This window comes from Pezoporus wallicus, unplaced genomic scaffold (genome assembly GCF_028554395.1).
Source record: "Pezoporus wallicus isolate ANWC-B61680 ecotype Strahan unplaced genomic scaffold, APGP_CSIRO_Pwel_v1 scaffold_13239, whole genome shotgun sequence".
Taxonomy (NCBI): domain Eukaryota; kingdom Metazoa; phylum Chordata; class Aves; order Psittaciformes; family Psittacidae; genus Pezoporus; species Pezoporus wallicus.
In genome coordinates, this window is record NW_026642052.1 from 1089257 (window position 1) to 1112682 (window position 23426).

The following is a 23426-nucleotide window of genomic DNA, read 5'->3' on the forward strand; positions in this document are numbered from 1 at the left end:
ATCTAGTTCTAACCCCCCTGCCATGGGCAGGGACACCTCACACTAAACCATACCACCCAAGGCTCTGTCCAGCCTGACCTTGAACGCTGCCAGAGATGGAACATTCACAACTTCCTTGGGCAACCTGTTCCAGTGCCTCACCACCCTTACAGTAAAGAACTTCTTCCTTATATCTAACCTGAAAGTCCCATGTTTAAGTTTTAACCTGTTACCCCTTCTCCTATCACTACAGCCCCTGATGAAGAGTCCCTTTCTGGCATCCTTGATGAGTCCTGCATACTGCAACGCTAGTGTTGTATGGGATCTTTGGCATAGTAGGGAATTTCTGTATTGAGTTTGTTTAGCAAGGTAGTGGTGAGGTTACTTTCCTGAGCCAAGCTGGAGGTAGACACAAAAGTTCACTTCATAAATTCACCTCAGATCTCATGTGTGACCTTGAGCAAATTCCAGCATAACTCTAGTACTGTCAGCACCAAGCCTTCATGCATTATAAATCAGTCCTAAGAAAACAAATAGATTGCCTAAACTATAATGAGATTTCTGAAAACAATGCCCAAAGGAGGATTTTTACTGGACTCTCATTTTTGCCTTGTAAACTCTATAAACAGCTCATTTTTTTCTCTTCCATATTTTCCTAAATCAGTGCAGAGATTCTCAATCATATGAACCTAGAAGCTGTTACCGTAAGACTAAATTGCAGAAGTGAACAAAAGTATTGCAGTGTACTTTGCATTGAAGAGTAATTAAAGTGAGCATTAAATTATACATTGAAGTATAGTGAATTGATGATGGGAAAAGAAGGCCCATCAGCCTTACCCAAATCTTGCAGGGGTCTCCACATTGATCTTAGGATTTAGATCTTATTTTGGTGTCATTGCAGGGTATATATATATTATAGACTAATTTTGGAACAGACGGTTTCGTCTTGTCTGTCATTTGAAGTATTGATTGAGTTTTCAGGCTCTTTGCAAATAAATTCAACATGCTATATAAATTCTTACAGTTCCCACTCTTGTATTAAATGTAGTTGTGCATAGCTTTATGCATTTGTTTGCTTGCATTTTTGAGCTGCACTGGGAAAAAAGTTTAGAAATTGGTAAGGGATGATGCACCATTAATTTGCTTACAGTGGCTTGCTGGATCTCATTCTCCAGGGTTCTTTACATCTGTGTCAAGTGACCACTGCTTGGTATTGTTCTGTATGTCCTGGCCCAAGTGCTTCACTCCCAGATGTAAAAAGCCAAAATAACTGTATGGAGTTCCGTGTAGAGACTTTGGATTTATATTGGTGTTGATGAGGCCAAACTCATAACAGTGCGCCTTACTGTAAATAAGAAACATGCAGTGGGAGGTAATGGGAAATCAACTCCATTGTTTCCCTTTCCTGTGCATTTTTTGTCAAATGACAGGCTAGGAAAATGTTGGCTTTTCAGCCTGGAGAAGAGAAGCTGCATGGAGACCACATAGCAGCCTTCCAGTGTCCGAAGAGGGCCTACAAGGATGCTGGAGAGGGACTTTTCATTAGGGACTGTGCGGTTGAAGAAGGGGTAATGGGTTCAAACTTAAACAGGGCAAATTGAGGTAAATATATTTACTGTGAGAGTAGTGAGGCACTGGAACAGGCTGCCCAAGGAAGTTGTGAATGCTCCATCCCTGGCAGTATTCAAGGCCAGGTTGGATGGGGCCTTGAGTGACATGGTGTAGTGGAAGATGTCCCTGCCCTTGGCAGGTGAATTGGAACTACATGATCTTTAAGGTCCCTACCAACCCAAACCGTTCCATGATTCTATTAGATTCTCCCTTCATTTTTCCGTAGCACAGCTGAAAAGCAACTCAGCTGGATCCTGAAGACTGTGCCAAAAGTGATATAAACAATGGAAGTTGTTTCAAAATAACTGGACTTCAAAAGAGCAGACTTTGGCCTCTTCAGGAACCTGCTTAGTAAGGTTCCATGGGATATAGCCCTAGAGGGCAGGGGGGCCCAAGACTCTTGGTAGATATTCAAGGGTCAACTGCTGCAAGCTCAGGAGTGTTGCATCTCAACTAGAAGGAAGTGCAGCAGGAGGGCCAGGAGACCTCCTTGGATGGATAAGGAGCTGCTGAGGAAAATTCAAATGAAAAGAGAGGCTTATAATAAGGGGAAGCAAGAACAGGTGGCATGGGAAGAGTACAGGGATGTTGTCTGGGAAGCTAGGGACCAGGTTAGGAAAGCTAAGGCCCAGTCAGAATTAAACTTAGCTAGAGGTATTAAAGATAACAGGAAGGGATTCTACAGGTACATAGCTGTCCTGGGTTCAGAAGTAGCAGTCATGTTTTTTTTTTCCTTTGTGGTAGCTGGTACAGTGCTGTGTTTTGACTTCCAGCCTGAGAACAGTGTTGGTGAAGCTGATGTTTTCAGTTGTTGCTAAGTGATGTTTACCCTGACCAAGGACTTTGTGAGGCTCATGCTCTGCCAGGGAGGAGGGGAAGCTGGGAGGAAGCAGAGACGGGGCGCCTGACCCGGGCTAGCCAGGGAGGCATTCCATACCACAGCAGTCATGGCCGGGGTGGGGGGTGACTGGGAGTTACCCGGAAGGACACGGGCTTCCGGGTGGAACTCGTTTTCTTGGCCGGTGGTATCGTATTCTCTTCCCTTGTTATTTTCCGTTATCATTGTTGTAGTTGATAGTAGCGGTGGTGATTTGTGTTGTACATTGGTTGCTGGACTGTTCTTGTCTCAACCCGTGGGAGTTGCATTTTTTCGATCCTCCTCCCCGTTCCTCCGGGAGTGGGGGAGAACCCTGTTGGGGGGGGGGACACGGACCTCAATTGTTGTCAGCTTGGCACCACTCACTGGGAGTGAGTGAACAAGTTACCTGACTGGGTTTAAACCACGACAGTTCTTTTTGGCGCCCAATGTGGGGCACGAGGGGTTGAGATAAGAACAGATCTGACTGGATTGATAGTCACTCGTCACAATGCTGATTTATTGGCTCTCAAGGTTGTTCCTCTTGATCTCACAGTTTCAGTATATCGTATCTTACGTCCATCCGGTATTTGCTGTATTACTGTTTTTCAAGTGTGGGGCTTGGGCTAAGGTTTTTGTCCCATTGTACTTTATGGTAATGACTTGTAATACAATAGAATCATTGATCATGAAACTGATCTGGCTTATGTTCCCAGTGTGGTCAGCACCTTTATACTTTGGGAGGTATATGATGGAGGTGCTTAGCAATTACACATCTTTTTTCTCCTTCTCAGGTGCTCAACCTGTGAAGGAGACATTCTTTTACCCTCCCAGTCGTCCCCCCAGACCATTTACATTTGAGAGTTTTGAATTTTTTGAATGGCATTTTAATGCTGTTGAGACTTGTTTGCTGATGGTGATGGGAATCACCATGCTAACACGCATACAGAGTGTGTTTTGCCCACTACTGATTTCAAGAGTTAAGCAGAGTCAGGTTTGGGTCTTGTCTGGGGTCAAACGACGATGTAGGAGGACCGAGAGATTTTCCCAGAGGCTGGACAGCCATGAGTGGCAGGGTGTGTGGGATAGTATGGGCAAGTATCTAGGTCAGTGGGCCCCTCCAGTACTTTGGAATTTCACTACCGAACAACTGCAAAATCCAGAAGAATTAGTAAAACACTTAAATGAGGTGTGTGGTCATTCTGGCCATACCAGAGATGGACAAATCACGGCAACGTGCTGGGGCTTGGCCTATGCTTACAGGGCCTTGTTCAACACTATCCAGCACCTTCAAAAGGAAAAGAATGTCGGCGGATCTGAGGGCAAAGCAACAGTCGCTACTCAAACTTTGGCTGCAGTGAACTGTGCAGCTACCCCAGCGGCAAGTACAGCAGCTGCTCAAACTTCAACTGCAACAGACAGCGCGGTTACCCCAGCTCCAAGCACAGCAGCTACACCACCCCCAGCAACAAGTACAGTCACTACTCAAACTTTGGCCTCAATGAACAGAGCAGCTACCCCAGTGGCAAGTACAGCAGCTGCTCAAACTTCAACTACAACAAACCACAGTGATAATCAGTGCAGCCAAACCAGAGGACCACTTTGTACCAGTATCGGTTGCCCCTGTACGCAAGAGAACAAGTAAAAAGGAGGCAAAAAGGGTGAAGCGAGATGAAGAACCAATGAATTCACCACCCGGTCCAGAATCTGATCAGGAGTCATCATCACATGACGAAGAAGAAGAAGAAGAGGTAACTTTCCGAGCTGCGGAATATGCGAAAAGATTTTACCCGTCAACCAGGGGAGCACATCATCACCTGGTTACTCCGATGCTGGGACAATGGGGCCGATGGTCACGAACTAGAAGGTACAGAAGCCAAGCAGCTGGGATCACTTGTTAGAGAAGGGGGAATTGACAAAGCAATTGCAGGAGAGAAAAAGTCCCTCAGCCTTTGGAGGCGGCTCTTGGCAGCTGTGAAAGAAATGTTTCCGTACAAGGACGATGTTACGAGTCGTTCGGCCAAGTGGACTACTATAGACAAAGGCATCCAGTCTCTGAGGGAATCGGCCATCGTAGAGATGCTCTATCACATCAAGCCGAATAACAGGGATACACCTATAGATCCAGATGAAGTTGAATGTACACGACCCATGTGGCGAAAACTTAGACGGAATGCACCATCATCATTTGCCCATTCATTGGCAACAGTAACCTGGAATGACATAGTACCACTAACAGTGGATGAAATGGTTCATAAACTCCGAGAGTTCGAAGACAACCTCACCCCTTCCATCATCTCAGCTGTGAAAAAACTGTCCCAGGACCTCGAACAATTGAGGGACGATCTATCTGATTTATCCGGCTCCTCACGTGTACCAACACACGTCTCAGCTATTAACAAAAGGCGTCCTATTGTTCAAGAGAGGAGATACAGGAGGTATACGCCATGGGGTACCCTATGGTTCTACCTGCTGGATCACGGAGAAGACATGACAAAGTGGGATGGAAAAACTACTTCAGCTTTGGAGGAACGGGTGAGTGAACTGAAGAGGGGAGCAAGGGCCAAGACTGATCGTCCCATGAGAGCTACGGCTTCAGTCTCTGGTGAGCAGTTTCCCAGATGGAATGGAAGAGCTGATTTTACTCCAGCTCCTGTGATAATGAAGAATAATCCCTCTCACCACGACTTAAGTGTCCAACGCTGTGACGACCATTAGAGGGGCCCTGCCTCCAGCCAGGTGGAGGTAGGGGACAATCGGATTTACTGGACTGTGTGGATCAGATGGCCTGGCACATCAGTCCCACAGAAGTATAAGGCTCTAGTAGATACCGGTGCACAGTGTACCCTGATGCCATCAAGCTGTCAAGGGGTGGAACCCATCTATATTTCTGGAGTAACAGGAGGATCCCAAGAGTTGACTGTGCTGGAGGCTGAAATCAGCCTGACTGGGAGGGAATGGCAAAAGCACCCTATTGTGACTGGTCCAGAGGCTCCATGCATTCTCGGCATAGACTACCTCAAGAGAGGGTACTTCAAAGACCCAAAAGGGTACCGGTGGGCTTTTGGTATTGCTGCTTTGGAGACTGAGGAAATTGAGCAGCTGTCCACCTTGCCTGGTCTCTCAGAAGATCCCTCTGCTGTGGGGTTGCTGAAAGTTGAAGAACAACAAGTGCCAATTGCGACCACAACAGTGCACCGGCGGCAATATCGCACCAACCGAGACTCCCTGATTCCCATCCATCAGCTGATCCGTAGACTGGAGAGTCAGGGGGTGATCAGCAGGACCCGCTCACCCTTCAATAGCCCCATATGGCCAGTGCGAAAGTCTAATGGAGAATGGAGACTAACAGTAGACTATCGTGGCCTGAATGAAGTCACACCACCATTGAGTGCTGCCGTACCGGACATGCTAGAACTTCAGTATGAACTAGAGTCAAAGGCAGCCAAGTGGTATGCCACGATTGATATTGCCAATGCATTTTTCTCAATTCCTTTGGCAGCAGAGTGCAGGCCACAGTTTGCTTTTACTTGGAGGGGTGTCCAGTTCACTTGGAACCGACTGCCCCAGGGGTGGAAACACAGCCCTACCATTTGCCATGGACTGATCCAGACTGCACTGGAACAGGGGCAAGCTCCAGAACACCTGCAATACATTGATGACATTATTGTGTGGGGCGATACAGCGGAAGAAGTCTTTGAGAAAGGGAGGAAAATAATCCAAATCCTGCTGAAAGCTGGTTTTGCCATAAAACGGAGTAAGGTCAAGGGACCTGCACAGGAGATTCAATTTTTGGGAATAAAATGGCAAGATGGACGTAGACAGATCCCCACAGATGTGATCAACAAGATAACAGCAATGTCTCCCCCAACTAATAAGAAAGAAACGCAAGCTTTCTTGGGTGCAGTGGGGTTCTGGAGAATGCACATCCCGAATTACAGTTCGATTGTAAGCCCTCTCTATCATGTGACCCAGAAGAGGAATGATTTTAAATGGGGCCCTGAGCAGCAACAAGCCTTTGAGCAAATTAAACGCGAGATAGTTCACGCAGTAGCCCTTGGACCAGTTCGGACCGGACCAGATGTAAAAAATGTACTGTACACTGCAGCTGGGGAGAACGGTCCTACCTGGAGCCTCTGGCAGAAAGCTCCAGGGGAGACTCGAGGTCGACCCCTCGGCTTTTGGAGTCGGGGATATAAAGGATCTGAGGCCAGCTATACCCCAACTGAGAAAGAGATACTGGCAGCCTATGAAGGGGTTCGAGCTGCTTCGGAAGTGATTGGCACTGAAGCACAGCTCCTTCTGGCACCCCGGTTGCCCGTGCTGGGCTGGATGTTCAAAGGCAGGGTCTCCTCTACACATCATGCAACTGATGCTACATGGAGTAAATGGGCTGCACTAATTACACAACGAACTCGAATAGGAAATCTCAGTCGTCCAGGCATTCTAGAAGTCATCATGGACTGGCCAGAGGGCAGAGATTTTGGAATGTCACCAAAGGAGGAGGTGGTGCGTGCTGAAGAGGCCCCACCATATAATAAGCTGTCAGAAAGTGAAAAGCAGTATGCCTTGTTTACTGATGGGTCCTGCCATATTGTGGGAAAGCATCGGAGATGGAAGGCAGCTGTATGGAGTCCTGGACGACAAGTTGCAGAAACTGCTGACGGAGAGGGTGAATCAAGTCAGTTTGCCGAGGTGAAAGCCATCCAGCTGGCCCTGGACATTGCTGAACGAGAAAAGTGGCCAGTACTTTATCTCTATACTGACTCATGGATGGTGGCAAATGCCCTGTGGGGGTGGTTGAAGCAATGGAAGCAGAGCAACTGGCAACGCAGAGGTAAACCCATCTGGGCTGCTGCACTGTGGAAAGATATTGCTGCCAGGGTGCAGAACCTGGTGGTGAAGGTACGTCATGTAGATGCCCATGTACCCAAGAGTCGGGCCACTGAGGAACACCAGAACAACCAACAAGTGGATAAAGCGGCTAAGATTGAAGTGGCTCAGATGGACTTAGATTGGCAACATAAAGGTGAATTATTTTTGGCCCGGTGGGCCCATGACACTTCAGGCCATCAGGGCAGAGATGCAACATATAGATGGGCCCGTGACTGAGGGGTGGACTTAACAATGGACACTATTGCCCAGGTTATTCATGAGTGTGAAACATGTGCTGCAATTAAACAAGCCAAGCGGTTAAAGCCTCTTTGGTATGGAGGACGATGGTTGAAGTATAAATATGGGGAGGCCTGGCAGATTGACTATATCACACTGCCACCAACCCGCCAAGGCAAGCGCCATGTGCTTACCATGGTGGAAGCAACCACCGGGTGGCTGGAAACATACGCTGTGCCCCATGCCACTGCCCGGACCACTATCCTGGGCCTTGAGAAACAGATTTTGTGGCGACACGGTACCCCAGAGAGAATTGAGTCAGACAATGGGGCTCATTTCTGGAATAACCTTACAGATATTTGGGCCAAAGAGCATGGCACTGAGTGGGTATATCACATCCCCTACCATGCACCAGCCTCTGGGAAAATCGAACAGTACAATGGGCTGTTAAAAACTACACTGAGAGCAATGGGTGGGGGAACTTTCAAGCATTGGGATACACACTTACCAAAGGCCACCTGGTTGGTCAACACCAGAGGATCTGCCAACAGGGCCGGCCCAGCCCAGTCAGAACTTTTACATATTGTAGAGGGGGACAAAGTTCCCGTGGTGCATATGAAAAATTTGCTGGGGAAGACAGTCTGGGTAATTCCTGCTTCAGGTAAAGGCAAACCCACTCGTGGGATTGCTTTTGCTCAGGGACCTGGATATACTTGGTGGGTAATGCGGGAAGATGGGGAAGTCCGATGTATACCTCAAGGGGATTTGATTTTAGGGGAAAACAGCCAGTGAACTCAATTGTATGCTGTTGCCTGCTGTGTAATGCTTTTATAGCCCATCAACTAGATGTCTCCGGGTCACCAGCGACTGGCCCTAACTTCCCTCCAGCCATCATCCCAACAGAGAATGAACTTTGAACATCATGGACCGAATGGACTCGGCAGCATTATAGGGATTGGTCCATGCACTAAGAAAATGATCTTTTCCTCTTGGTCTGTATGTATATGGATGTATATATATGGGAGAGCGATGGTGTATTGAAAATGTGGGATCTGAGCACGACATGAATGGTATGGAATAAGGGGTGGATAATGTCCTGGGTTCAGCAGTAGCAGTCATGTTTGGTTTTTTTCTCCTTTGTGGTAGCTGGTACAGTGCTGTGTTTTGACTTCCAGCCTGAGAACAGTGTTGGTGAAGCCGATGTTTTCAGTTGTTGCTAAGTGATGTTTACCCTGACCAAGGACTTTGTGAGGCTCATGCTCTGCCAGGGAGGAGGGGAAGCCGGGAGGAAGCAGAGACGGGGCGCCTGACCCGGGCTAGCCAGGGAGGTATTCCATACCACAGCAGTCATGGCCGGGGTGGGGGGTGACTGGGAGTTACCCGGAAGGACACGGGCTTCCGGGTGGAACTCGTTTTCTTGGCCGGTGGTATCGTATTCTCTTCCCTTGTTATTTTCCCTTATCATTGTTGTAGTTGATAGTAGCGGTGGTGATTTGTGTACATTGGTTGCTGGACTGTTCTTGTCTCAACCCGTGGGAGTTGCATTTTTTTGATCCTCCTCCCTGTTCCTCCGGGAGTGGGGGAGAACCCTGTTGGGGGGGGGACACGGACCTCAATTGTTGTCAGCTTGGCACCACTCACTGGGAGTGAGTGAACAAGTTACCTGACTGGGTTTAAACCACGACAATAGCAAATAGAAAACAGACAAGGGAGAACGTAGGCCCCCTCAGGAAGCTCTCAGGAGAACTGGCTACACAGGATTTGGAGAAGGCTGAGATTCTGAATGACTTCTTTGCCTCGGTCTTCACTGGCAAAGGCTCTGACCAAACCACCCAAGTCTTGGAAAGCAGATGCAGGGACTGTGAGAATGAAGACCTTGCACCCGCTGTAGGAGAGGAACTGGTTCGAGACCATCTTAAAAATCTGAACGTGCACAAGTCCATGGGTCCTGATGAGATCCATCCGCGGGTCCTGAAGGAGCTGGCGAATGAAGTTGCGAAGCCGCTGGCCATCATACTTGAGAAATCATGGCAGTCAGGTGAAGTTCCCGATGACTGGAAAAAGGGAAATATAGCCCCCATTTTCAAGAAGGGAAAAATGGATGACCCGGGGAATTACAGAGCAGTCAGTCTCACCTCCTTGCCTGGCAAAATCTTGGAGCAGATTCTCCTGAAAGGCATGCTAAGGCACATGAAAATCAACAAGGTGCTTGGTGACAGCCAGCATGGCTTCACTAAGGGGAAATTCTGCTTGACCAATTTGGTGGCCTTCTATGATGGGGCTACAGAACTGATGGAGAGGGGTAGAGCAGTTGATGTCATCTACCTGGACTTGTGTAAAGCGTTCGACACTGTCCCGCACGACATCCTTGTCTCTAAATTGGAGAGACATCAATTTGATGGATGGACCACTCGGTGGGTAAAGAACTGGCTGGATGGCCGCACACAAAGAGTTGTGGTCAATGGCTCAGTGTCCAGCTGGAGACCAGTAACGAGTGGTGTCCCTCAGGGATCAGCGTTGGGACCGGTCTTGTTCAACATCTTTGTTGTTGACATGGACAGTGGGATTGAGTGCGCCCTCAGTAAGTTTGCCGATGACACCAAGCTGTGTGGTTCGGTTGATACCCTGGAGGGAAGGAATGCCATCCAGAGGGACCTTGACACGCTTGTGAGGTGGGCTGATGCCAACCTCAGGAAGTTTAACCATGCCAAGTGCAAGGTCCTACAGCTGGGTCACAGCAATCCCAGGCCCAGCTACAGGTTGGACAACAAAGAGATTCAGAGCAGCCCTGTGGAGAAGGACTTGGGGGTGTTGGTTGATGAGAAAATGAACATGAGCCAGCAGTGTGCCCTCGCAGCCAGGAAAGCCAACTGTATCCTGGGCTGCATCAAAAGGAGCGTGACCAGCAGGTCAAAGGAGGTGATCCTGCCCCTCTACTCTGCTCTTGTGAGACCTCACCTGGAGTATTGTGTGCAGTTCTGGTGTCCTCAACATAAAAAGGATATGGAACTGTTGGAACAAATCCGGAGAAGGGCCATGAGGATGATCAGGGGACTGGAGCACCTCCCTTATGAAGACGGGCTGAGAAAGTTGGGGCTGTTCAGCCTGGAGAAGAGAAGGCTGCGTGGCGACCTCATAGCAGCCTTCCAGTATCTGAAGGGGCCTGTAGGAATGCTGGAGAGGGACTCTTCATTAGGGACCATAGAGATAGGACAAGGGGTAACGGGTTAAAGCTTAAACAGGGAAAGTTTAGATTGGATATAAGGAGGAAATTCTTTCCTGCTAGGGTGGTGAGGCACTGGAATGGGTTGCCCAGGGAGGTTGTGAATGCTCCATCCCTGCCAGTGTTCAAGGCCAGGTTGGACGAGGCCTTGGGTTATACAGTTTAGTATGAGGTGTCTCTTCCCATGGCAGGGGGGTTGTCACTTGATGATCTTAAGGTCCTTTCCAACCCTAACTATTCTATGATTCTATGTGTTAAGCTATTTTGGACTCTTTTGGTCCAAATTTTGGTTTGCATTGGTCCAGATGGCTGTAGCTGAGTTGAGGTACAGTCACTTTGTGTGTATTCATTGTCCTCATTAAAAAAGACGCATTAAGAAAACATAATGTGGAGCACATTCAGAAGTCTCTTTCTGCCCTTTGCTCACTTGAAAAACAAAATTAGAGACATTTGGAATGAGGATGACATTACAAAGCAGCAAAAAAGGTCAGAGAAAATCTTAGAAGAATGATGGAAGTCTAATGGCATTTATGGAACAGTGCATGGTAGAATACAGTGGTAGAACAAAAGACTGAAGCTAATGTTCAGAGGCTTGAATGTGATTTAAACTCCTTTCTGAGCATAATGTCAGGAGGTCTTTTCCTTTAAGAGACAACGTAAGAGCTGGACCAGCTGCTTCTGGCTTCCGTTTTACCAGAATTAGTTCACCATTGAATTTGCACCTTCACGTACTATATATACATCTACAATTTTTTTTCAAGTGATAGAAGCTGGCCAACATTTCAAATACTGGGTTTCAGGGCTCTGGAAATGAGAGCGGTTGTGGCCTTCTCATCTCCATCTTCTAACCCAGAAATGTGGTCTGCAGGCTGAGCCTAGCAGCCTCTGACCGACCTTCATTGAAGTAATAAAATAAATAGATCCTTTGAGTTTATCTAGATTAAACAAGTGTGTCCAGACTATAAAAGCAATAATAATTGGTTCTTGGCTGTAACATAGATGTGTATTTATAGTCGTATTTAGAAAGAAACTCTACATAACTTAGGAGTTTTGAGAATGACAAGCGATTATGAATCCTAAATTTCTTGATTAAGATTAGCTGTCAGGCACCTATTATATCTGTGCTATAACTATGCTTTTCCTCATTTAAAGGAAGATTAATCAAGATCCAGCACTATTTAGTGCTTTAGTAAATTAACCACATCATAGCAGATATCTTGAACAGGATAGTCAAAGACTATCTTGATCTTCTCTTTCCATTTTGAAGAAAAGCAGTAGTATAATGTCTTGCTAAAGAATGTAGCACCAAACAAGAAAAATAATCTCAGGTACTATATAATTCAGAAGTTCCCCCAGTGACAGATTTCTGTACAGTTCTGCTCTTGTGTATGAATTCTAGCATTTTCTACTTCTGGATTTTGGGGAGGGCTTTTTAGCAGTCGTCCTTATATCTATAACAACCTCACAACTATGTGGTTATTGACTATTACAGAATAAAAATAGAAGAATATATAAACATGTCTCCAAATAGTCAAGGTTTGCCAGTATCTTCTGTGATACCACAGTACATTTGCATATCAACATCAGTCCTGGTACGTTGCCTATTTTTGACAGCAGGTAGATAATACTGTTTTGGTGGTAACCACTCTAGATTTCACCCTCCTGAACATCTTGACTTTTTCCCTTGGTTTGGTGTTGTCAATAATAGAATTTAGTCAAGGTTGATCTAAGTTAACTGGTGATTCTCTATCCATGTGTTAAAATCAGCTGTCTTGTTCTGCAAGAGAGTACACATGCCCCCTAAATGCAAGATTCAGTCCCAAGGAAGTGTAAGAAATGTTACCTGACTGGGTTTAAACCACGACAGGCAGGAAGGCAAAACTGGCATGAAAGAGTCTCTATCCTGTTTTAATGGTGGCGGAAAACCAAAACTTCTTGTGGTACGTATTACAGCAGTTAGCTGCAGCATGATCTTGTGAAGAGCCACAAAGGTACCTTACCTTTGTGTATAATCCTACTAGCTCTACTTGCACCTGCATGATTTCATTTATATTTTGGATTAGGTCTTAATAGTTTAAAATCTTTTTGGCCCTATACAGGACCATGCTGGTAAAACACTTTTGGGTTAATGTCAGGAATTGATAGCACAGAAACCTTCCAAATCCAGATGGCTTTGGAGGTGCCTGATGGTCTTGCTTGGTTCGTGACACAAAGCATTCTCTGTGTCTAGTGTCTGCCTCTCAGTATGGTTTTGCAAACATAGAGGGATCCTATTTCTTTGTTTACCTTCTTTTGATAGCAGAAGAGACAGCATCACTCTGCATTTTATATATTCATTTTCACAGAGATATATAGTTCCTTTTACTCTAATCTCTAATTCACTTTAATTTAAAGAGTATTTTTTTCAGGTGTGCTTTAGGTTTTCCAGGACAGCACAGTCAGAGATTTGTATCAGTCAGAGATGTCTATGAGATCTCTCATCCAAGACACAATTCTGTTTCTCAAGGAATTAAGCCTATTCCATCACCGTGTGCTGTTTCGTAAATCTCAGACCAAGGTCAGAATCAGCTTTTAAACATCAGTTTTGACTACTTCAGTAGGGCAACAGGACCTGGATTCCTCTGATATTCCCTTAAGGAGTCTGTGAGAGCTCACTGTGATGGAACGTCACAGTTGTCTTAAAAGCACTTTATGCATGTATGCATTCCTCAAGCTGCCCAGTGACTTACAGCTGTACCTGAGACATCATTGTTAACCTTCCTGCTCTGTGCAAACTCCATTTTCAGCTCAGAGAAGCAGTCTTTCTCACAGCATCTGTCTCCAGGATTCTCTGCATGAGTGACTTTAAGTTCCCTGTCCAAGGAAGCCTAGATAATGTGTCCTTTTCCAGCATCAGAAGTTTTAGGTTCTGTTTTCAATCATAGGAAAAATACTCTGTGTTGGTTTTGTGGGTTTTTGTTTTGTTTTGGTTTGGGATTTTTTTTGTAATAATTTTGGCCATTTAAATTACATTAAGCTGTGTAACTGTTTTTTTTTCCTGAATAGCTTCTTTATATTCCTTGGATATAATTCTGTGCATTCAAGCAGAAAGTTGAACAATGCCAAAGTGAAGAACATGAATTGCATAATGTGCTGAAAAGATGAACTGGCAAAATGTTTGTTACTACGTTAACTTCTCTTTAATAGGAATTACTGGAATGTCAAAGAGAACTAACCAGACTGAAATTTATTTTTAAATATGTATTTTCATAAAGTGGAAACATTTTTCTGTGCACTTAATTTTACTGAAAGAAGAAAAACAAGTGTTGGTACAATATTATTTTAAAACATCTCTATAACATAATGAACAGCTTTCTGTTGCCATTGTCTTACTGAAATTACTTACTTAGCTAAACTGTTTAGGGCTGATGCTAAAGAGAAGAGCATGAAAACCAGCTCATGAATTCTGCCCTTCTAGAAATTATCTTTGTGGCTGATTAAAGGGGACCTTGACTTGTTTGGGGAAGAAACAAAATACTCACTGGCATTCTTAGCTGTCTAGTCAGTGCTCCTGACTATAGCTCTAGATGACTTCTGGCTGCACTGGTAATTCCATCTTTCTTTTTTATCCAAGGTTTTTACAGGCTCACTTTTTCTTCATAAATGCAGTGGGGATAATAAAGATTTTCTAGGTGGAATCTTGAATAGTTTCAATGAGAGAGAGTTTACAAACTGAGTAAACTCAAGATTTGAAATGCAAGGTGATTCCTCAAGCACTCAGAATCCAGAAACTGTGTCTTTGTTTTATAATCCTGGTACCATCATGAACTTTATTGTTGTAAGAGTACTTGCATATTTAATATTAGGTATATATGTATCTTAGTAGAATTTGGGCTTTAAATTATTAGTATAAAATATACAATTAAAGTAAAATAAGCAATCAAGTTGCTAACAGGTATCTTACCTGCCAGTGAGATGCAGCTCCTCTCTGAGATGAAGCCCATCCATGCAACTCATGATTGGGTATAGTTCAATAAAAAATGCAGGAGCAGTTTAATGAAACAGAATATGAAATAGCAAGAAGGATTCTGAAAAAATGCCAAGTGCCATGTCCTTGAATACAATATATCAGTACTGATTTTTTTTCTTTCATAAAACTATTACAAATAATTAATTGTATCTGTGTTCCTCCTGAATGATCTTTTCTGGCATTCATCAATGCAGTATAGAAACAAACCTGACAGATACTTTCCTTTACATCAGTTTTCTGTCAGAGTATGTCCCTTTTTTGTCAGGGATTCAGTTAAGAACTCCTTAAAAGTATTGTTGCAATGTAACTTGATCCCTATTTCTCCCACAAAAATATAGTACAGCAATCCTGATTGCTTCTAGGCTGCTGATTTTCACTGTGAGATGTGACAACAGGAGGTCTTCTGTATTGAGCAAGAGTGTAAGTGTGTTCATATTTGGCTGTGCAGCCACCTTGAATCATTTCTGCCTCTTGCTTCTCTGCCTCTTGTACTTCTTAATCCTCTTCCCATCCAGCTTTGTCTGTGTCATTCGTTTACATACTTTCATGATCTTCCTTCGTTTTTAGTGTTCACATCACAGCTTTCTAAGTGTCCCTGCATAATACATGCTTACACCCCTTTTCCTTCCATTCCTCCTTCATTGTGTATATAACTTTCAAACTACCAAGCAATAGCTATACCTTTCAAAATTTATTGGAACTTCTGCCACTCTTTTCCTAGATGTGCAAGAAGAGTTGGGTCAAAAAGTGTGTCACAGTTCTGCGTTATTCCAGTGTGGCACAGTATATCTGTTGATACATAGAGAAAACATTTTATTTTCTGGTTTATTTGTTGTCAGAATTCTTGAAAAGAAGCAGCAATGTTTTTCAAGTTACTGTTATATGGGAGATTGAATGTTTGGTGAGCATCCCTCTGAGATGGCTTGGTGTTTTAGAGTATTACAAGCTCAGGCATGAACACTTGAGAATATAAAAGGAGTAGTTCTCATTCTCAGTGCTGTTCCTGAAATTTCAGCTGTTTAGGCAGAAAAACCGTCATAGGAGTTGTGGGAAACTGAGCCAAATAAACAGATGGGATCTTCTAGTCCAGCTGGAAGAGCTACTCTTCTGTGCCGGGTTCAAATAGAGGATTTCAGAGCTAGAAAAAATCTACAGAGAAATTCCTCAAGACAGGAGAGTCTTCAGTTGAGTTAGGAATACACCAGCCAAACAGTGATTTCAGGGTATTTTGTTATCCTTATTGGCTATGAGGCATTCAAATATAAAAAAGTGAGGAGCAGTGGCTGAATATCTGCTCAGGGGGAATGAACTCAAAAGGGCAGTAATTGTTGTAGGAGATAAGGCCACACCAGTCTCAAGAACGAAAGCAATTCTCATCATTTTCTTAGCTTTCAGATATATGACAGCCTGAAAAATAACTTGTTAGTCAGAAGACTTGCTTCTTGCCAGATATACACACTATCCAAGTAGAGACGTGCTGTGAAGGACAGTTACACAACAGAGGAAGAAGTACTGAGCTTATAAGATAAATGGTGAGTGTGAGCTATGGGTGGGACGATGAAGTTACTTTCTTTGCTGTAGTCTGGGTCAAAAAGTGAGAACACATCTGCACTAGATGTGGCATCCTGCTGTCGTACCTGGTTGTTTCAGTTAGATTCTGTTGCTTCTGCAAGGTTGACTACCAACAAGAAAAGAAATCAGTGTAATTTTCAAGAAAATTGTTTTCTGGGGAATAGTGGTTAAATGAAAATATTGGTTCTGTATAATGTTAAATTTAATATAACTAATATTGAGCATTAGGGATGACAAACCTACCAGCCAAAAATATAAATAAATGGAATTCTAAATGCAAGCCACTTAATCATTTCTATTTGTTTTTCCTATATAGCATCCAAAAAACCCCAAACAACCTTGATCACAAAAGATGTAAAAATAAAGCGAACAATCAAAAATCTGCTGCACTTGGGAGTGAGTATCAAGATCCATATGTGCCTGTTTGCTGACACAGGATTAGGAATAAGGTACACAAGAGGAATGGAGGATGTCTTCAGGGTTCCCAGAAGAAATCCAAATTATGTATGTATGTATGTATGTATGTATCTATCTATCTATCTACCTACCTACCTATCTTCACTTGTGCTAAAGGACATGTTGTGGAAAGATGTAGCCAGTGAACATTCTTGCTGAAGACAGCAATGGAGCTTGAGCTGGAAAAAGGCTGTTGTTTTTATACTTCCATTTAAAAAACACTGGTGATCTGTTCAATTAAATCAAATTATAGCAAGCCTAATTTCTTTAGTGTTGTCCTAACTGGCAGGTATCTATAATAATTTATTACACACAATTAATGAACAAGTGAGCAGTATTTTTTGTCATCTTGTTGATAAAATCTTTCAAATATTCTTCTTCCATCAAGGCTGCAGTTCTGTACGCTTGGTCTGCACAAAATGTTCTTGGAAGGGAAGCTTAGGAAAAATCCTTTTCAAATATTTTCAGGAGAATGAGAATTACGCCTTATCCTGGCTGCCCTCTATATGTACCCAGGGTATGTAGCCCTCACTTTGCATCACGTTCTATAGACTCTTCTGGAACCTAGTGCTATGCAAGTGCTGTTTCTCTTGAGATGATCATTAAAGTTCATTGATCAGAAGGAAATATTGTGCAGCAAGGAAAATTTGCTGTCAATACTTATCTGAAAGTAAAGTTGATTTTATTTTAATCAGAAAATAAACATATTATGGAGTGTGCATTTAATGCATCCCAGTCCGTTGAAAAAATATGGCCATGGCTGAGGAAGTTAGCTGTGGCCCAGGATTCCTATTCATCCTCTGTTTTGGGCTGTATGTTTTCCAGAAACAACTTAAAATGCTTTTGAGTAGATGGATTCCTTAATGTTCTCTTCTACTATATCAGGGGTATTGGTCACATGGGATTATTTCTGTTCCATGCCTCAGAAGAGCCATGAGGGTTGGACATGCATAGTCCTGGTTAAAAGTTTAAAATTCGTCACCATAATAACCTTTAATACTCTGTTTAAATTTGTGGCAGCTCTGGAAGTGTCTATCAGAAAAAGACTGTCTGTGGGAAGGAAGAGGTAAGTCATTCTTGCACTGCATAGCTGGCAATCATAAAAGAATGATAGAGATGCTTACCCCTATTTCTCCAGCCTTGACAGCTGGACAGAAAAGCTGAATCATATTAACTGACTTTTGGCAGGTAGAAGAGATTGGGCCAAGCACATTCCGTGGAATATGTCAAGTGCAATTAATCTTCACAGAAACTGTAACCAGATTTTCAACTGCACTTTTTGACATAATGGTGAAGAATTTAGACTGCTTTAACTACATTCATCCTGTCATTTATATATATAAATTCTTTATTGCAACAGTTTTCTCTCAGGTGTGTCTCTGATCCAATATTTAAGACCTTTTTTATTATCTCCAAGTTTTTTATCCATGAAAAAGTTGTAATTGTATTGGTTAAGCCATACTGTTTGGTTAAGTTATGGGGATGTCAGAGAGTACTTTATATATTCAGGGGTGGGACATTCTCTTCTGCTTTGAACATCAATTCTGTGTGGTGGGGACTTAAGATTTTGCCATGGAGGGCTTCATGTCAGTCACTGACCTACGCCGCAGACTCTTTATGATTTTGTGTGTCTCTGCAGACTTGCATTATGTCTGACTAAATGACTTGATCCAAAAGACATTCAATTCAAAGAGAATCTGTTTGCTTACACGGATTTTGTTTAAGGTCTGAAAGGATCAGGCCTGCTCCCAGTGAAGGGATAGAAAGTTGTCTTTTGGTCTGCGAGCAGACAGGATATGGTTCTACTTTTGGATTAATAAAAAAAATGTAAATCTAAAGTAGAAGAGGACTGATTAATCGAAAATGTACAGAAAGAAATTCTGTCACTGTTAAATATGACCACTGAAGATGAGTGTAGATAATCATTATTTTTGCTGTAACATCATCAGGAGAAATTTAAGGAACCACAGGGACTGGCATCACATCTACTGCTTACTCTTTCTGTTCATCTACTATGCCATAAACCCAGATTTGGATATAGGTTTTGGAGGGGTTCCTTTCCAAAAGATTGCCTAGAATATCTGAGGTTGTGCACGGGAAACAAATAAAAGGGAACCAACCCTCCTAAGAGTTGTTTCTTCAGAATAGTCTTTGGCCACAGGAGGGCAATACTGTTCTATAATAAATTTGACATGCTTTATTTGCTGAAAATCTGGTTTGCAAACACACCGGAGGGGGGAACAGGGTTGATCATGTTTAACAGTCATCAAAGTCCTATTGATTAGAAAGTGGATTTACGCCTCTAGCTATGTTTGCAGGTGTTGACCAGTGAGTCCTCCAACACTGCTGTGAATATCATTCTGCTTTTCAGAAAAGCAAATTGCAGCACAGAAACTGAGAGCTGTGATGAGATTGTCCTGCCATTTCAAACTGAAGTAAGGAGAGCTTAAACTGAAAATGGTGAGAGTCTGAGAGTGTGTGACTCACTAATATTGGGAAGGGTGGGTCTTATTTTTCTTTTCTTCCTTAAGAAAGTTTCTGTATATTTCCTCTGTGGCCAAGGGCATGTTCTTCTTTACAAGGACCCAGACATAGGAGCAGGACTCTTAACACAATAGTTTATTGATTCATGCTCACATTCTTAGCTGGTCAGATAAATCTTTCCTGTAGGGCCCTGCAGGGTGCTTAGAAGATTCTCCAGAGAAGTATTTGGGTTTTGAATCCCCAAAGCAGATGAGACTGTTGAGTGTGCTTTCTGTGGCTCTTAGGTGAATAAGAGATACCACTGTTGGGTCTTATGAAAAAAAGATGGAAGCTTCACTGTGTTCTCTGTAAAGATTAACCTGCTAGGAGTACTTTGAGACTAGTGGATTTAACCTTTAAAGGGAGAGGAATACTTGGTTTACACAGACTATGAGTTTAGGTGTGAGAGTGGTGATGGGCACCTTTGCAAATGTGAGTATGTTTGAGTACTTTACACATCACTTAGCACACTTCAAGTATATATGCATTAATATGTAAGTAATTTGTGGAGTCTGGGTATCTCCTGAATTTGGAGACAGGTGAATTCCCCCCCAAAATAGAAAACGAAGCTTTCTAAGGGCCAGCTTTCTCATCTGTGTTATTAGTATGCCGGGAATGGTCTCCAAGAAAAATTGAAATAATGTTTAAAGTTAGAAAGGCATATTTGTGAAGGGTAGATTGCTAACTTCCAACTAACCTTTGAGGTAAACTGGAAATGAAAATGTTTCAGAGAATGAATACTACTGAGCTGCTGCCCTTTTAGCTTCTATTTCCAAGTAAAGGCTCAAAGAGGTCCCCTTCTGAAAGACAATTCTGAGTGGTGTTTTCAGTCTGTAGATCAGACACTATTTCTGATGGGTCTGCAATTGCTTGATATGGGCCTGCAAATGCTGAGACCCTTGTCTTTACCTTTTCTTTAGAAGTTGCTATACTTCTACTGAATGTATTTAGAGAAAGCAAGAGCATTCATGTCAGGTATGTCTTAAATGTCAGTTCATTTATTTTATGCTTTACTTTTTAAAGTGTGTTTTCAGCTTCATAATCTGGAACATAGTCTTTTGTTTTGCAAGAATAAGTTTTATTGCTTTTATTTTTAAACTTGTCTAAGGGGAACTGAGACAAATCTGACCGTTTCAAGGTTCTTGCACTGGCAAGGAGGTAAGGAAGCCAAGGAAAGTAGCAAGTCCTTTGCAGTGCTTGTAGACCAAACTTGCAATTATCACCTTCCAAACTACTGGAGTAATTCTGGGAGCTTGTATCTTCAAGTACTCAGAGAAGAAGAGGAATTCTGTGTTGTAATCTGCAGCCAATGCCTCTGACAAAGGGCAGGCAGTGATGATACAAACTATGATGTGATGAAGTTTTCTCAGCTGAGTAAAGGATTTTTTTCTGGGGGGGGAGAGGGAAATGTAAATTTTGCAATTAGATGCTTAGACTCTATTTAACTTTACACATCATTTAATTTGTATGTGTAGATAAAACATGTGGAGCCAGTCACCCAAGCCTGGTGCACTTTTGTATGTACTTAGGTAAATTTCTTTCTCACTTTACACCATAGTCACTTTTTCTAACCAAAGCACTACATTTTGAATCGCATACTTGGCTTTGATGTCTTATCCTTAAAATATTGAAGAAGAATTAGATTAATACTTCTTTGAGTCTTTGAGTGTCAGTTTTCTAACACTTAAATATGTGAAAATGGTGGTACTTCCTGAGATACTTTCCTACACTCTGCCACACGTGGTGTATTCCTACACGTATTTTCTGTCACAATAAGTCACTCAGCAGAAGTCATGAGTACTCAAACGTCAACAGATGTAAGACAAATGGCCCTTATAATGAAATCTGTTAATAGCCTCATGCTATATAAATCTGTACAATAGCCTTATGAAGAAGTCAAGATAAACTTACTTTGTGACCTTTTGGACAAATCAGCCAAACCAATAAAATACAGGAAATAGTGCCCTGCATGGGGGTGAAGAAGGTGGCCAAGCATTGCTAGAAATTTTCTGCTGATGTTTATAATTTTCCTCTGCATTTTAAGTAATTCACAGTGATTATTACTTCAGATGCTTATTTCTGTCCCACTTCTGAATGTTAGTAGGCAAGGCCAACTTTTTTCATTCGTTTTAGAATTATTGAATCAGATAATATGTTTGGGTTGGAAATGACCTTTAAAGGTCATTCAGTTCCAACCTCCCTGCCGTGGTCAGAGATATCTCCCACTAGAACAGGTTGCCAAAAACCTGTCCAACCTAGACTTGAACTCTGCCAGGGTTGGAGCATTTATTCTTTTTCTTTAATATAATCAGCCTCTTTTTCTGGTTAATCATGGAAATATTTGCAGTTTCTTTATTCACTGGCTTAGAGGCTAGAACAGACTATCGGGGTTGGCTCATCTGACCTCTTGTACAAGCCAGATCAGAGAACCCAACTCCATAATCCCAGCATAAATTCTTCTTGAGACAGGAAACATAGCTTTTAGAAAGACACTACATTTTGTTTCAAGACTTCCAGTGACAAACTCACTATCATATCTGGTAAGTCTAATTGCCTTCACTTAAAAATTGCATCTTCTGTCTAGCCTGTATGTAATTAACATCAACTGGCTGGGTATGTCTCCATAGTTGCTCATGAAAGAGTATCTTTGAACAGCAGCAAAGAAAAACTTTCTTGCTTCTCTTGTACCTGATGTCTTTAGCAGTCTGCTGGAACTATTCACAGATATTTTTGGTTTAAGCTTGGAAAAAACACACACAGGTATTTGGGACAGAAGAATTAGCATTCACAAAGGCTAACTTTAGCCAAAAGAGTCCAAGTATCCCTCTGTCAGCAATGGAAAGAGAAAATGGTACTTGCAAACACCGAAGCTGGAATATTTAGTTAGTCTTCTGATTACCCTGGGCCCTGAAGGTCCCTCTATAAATATCCTTTAGGGTCCACATTGTACACTAATTTTCTGAGAGGTTTCATTATGTTCCCTTTTTCTTTAGTGTCCCTTTGGCTACATGTGGGGGACTGAAGGAAATATACTTCAAGAAAGAAAGGCTTGACTTTTCTTGAAGAATCTGTCAATAAACACAAAAACATTTAAACCTGAATTAAGGGTAGTTTTCTTGCCTCTGCTAGATGAACTACTAGCTGGAGAGTGTTAGGTGATTGTTTACTCTTGTAGGTGAAAGAATAGTTGTATTGCTGTAGGTCAGTGACCTTTAAAGTCTCCAATAATAAAATTACACAAACTAAAATCACCTCTGACCTCAGTCCAGAGAGATGGTGTGTTGTATTCTTTGTTAAGGCTATTGTTCTTAGTGAATATTTTTATCCTGTTTTCAGAGTTTTATTGTCATGTTTGGTTTTGTTTTATGCTTTCATCTCCTTTGGTGATGAAAAAGCACATTGTGTGTGGGACTGTTCCTGAGCTCTAAAAACACGATAGCACTTTGTCACTTTTCACATACACAAGCCACAATGACATTCAATCTGGAGAAAAGTATTGTTTGTGAACATTGGGGCATATGAATTACAGATTTTTATTGGTACAGAGAAGAGTGTGCTTTAGTGAATCAGCTGTTCAACACAGTGCATCGACTTAAGAGACAAGACTGAATTTCAACAACATGTCTGGCAAGTACTAGAGGGGCATGATTTTCTTTTTCTCTTAGCCTCTCCATAACTGCTGATATTTTTCTCTTGCCTACAGCTGTCACTTTAAAGGATGAGCCTTTTGTGATTGGAGCCCTCATGTTACGCAGTTTGGTCAGTCCCACTCTTTATTTGTGGCTTCTAGGTCCTTCTACAAAAAAAATTCTAGCAGGAAGCTCCAAGGCTGTAGAGGTGCTCAACTCTGTACTTTTTTGCAATTGATTTTTTTTTAAGGTGTTATTATCAAAAGATGTAGCTAATGGATCCAACACCGTGTCAAAGCTACTCCTTGGTGGTATACTGCAATAAGGGGTGCTTATTTCTATTTGTTAGTTAGTTGTTCCAGGGAAAAAAAAAAAAAAGGAAAAAAGCTGCTTAAGTTTTTAATCCTATTACACAGTATTCCAAAAGGTCAAGTTGGTGTTCTTTTTAAATACAAC

General features: G+C 42.6%; 1 long non-coding RNA gene across 2 annotated transcripts; it reads left to right on the top strand.

The window, feature by feature from the left end:
* Positions 1-15599: 15599 nt before the first annotated feature.
* LOC130608668 (uncharacterized) lies at positions 15600-19309 on the top strand. Of its 2 annotated transcripts, none has more exons than XR_008974603.1 (4): positions 15600-16322; positions 17207-17335; positions 17704-17884; positions 19190-19309. It is a non-coding gene; the product is annotated as an uncharacterized LOC130608668 (long non-coding RNA). The 2 variants fall into 2 exon arrangements; XR_008974604.1 differs by lacking the exon at positions 15600-16322 and adding an exon at positions 16336-16811.
* The last annotated feature ends 4117 nt before the right edge of the window (positions 19310-23426 follow it).